Source organism: Sinocyclocheilus anshuiensis, unplaced genomic scaffold, assembly GCF_001515605.1.
Source record: "Sinocyclocheilus anshuiensis isolate Anshui unplaced genomic scaffold, SAMN03320099.WGS_v1.1 scaffold2043, whole genome shotgun sequence".
NCBI classification, from domain to species: Eukaryota; Metazoa; Chordata; class Actinopteri; order Cypriniformes; family Cyprinidae; genus Sinocyclocheilus; species Sinocyclocheilus anshuiensis.
The window spans coordinates 318,276-318,678 of NW_015548419.1; positions in this window are offsets into that span (position 1 = coordinate 318,276).

A 403-nucleotide genomic window follows, 5' to 3' on the forward strand; every position below is an offset into this window, starting at 1 on the left:
ATCAAGTTCAAGACATTGATGCTTGCATAGAGAACAGCCACAGGCTCAGCACCTGCCTATTTCCACTCACTACTACGAATCTACATCCCCTCCAGAAGTCTGAGATCCGCTAGTGAGCGACGCCTCGTGGTACCATCACAGAGAGGCTCAAAATCACTTTCCAGAACATTCTCGTTCACTGTTCCTGACTGGTGGAATGATCTTCTCACCCCTATCCGGAATGCTGAATCCCTGACAATTTTCAAGCGACAGCTGAAAACTCATCTCTTTAAACGCTACTTGACTTCATCTTAAAAAAAAAAAAAACTTTTTCTTTCTCTTTATTTATTCCTTCCCTTTTTAGCTTGTACTTATTTGAACAATGCCTAAAACTTGGTATTACAAGAACTTCCTGTGTCTGTTT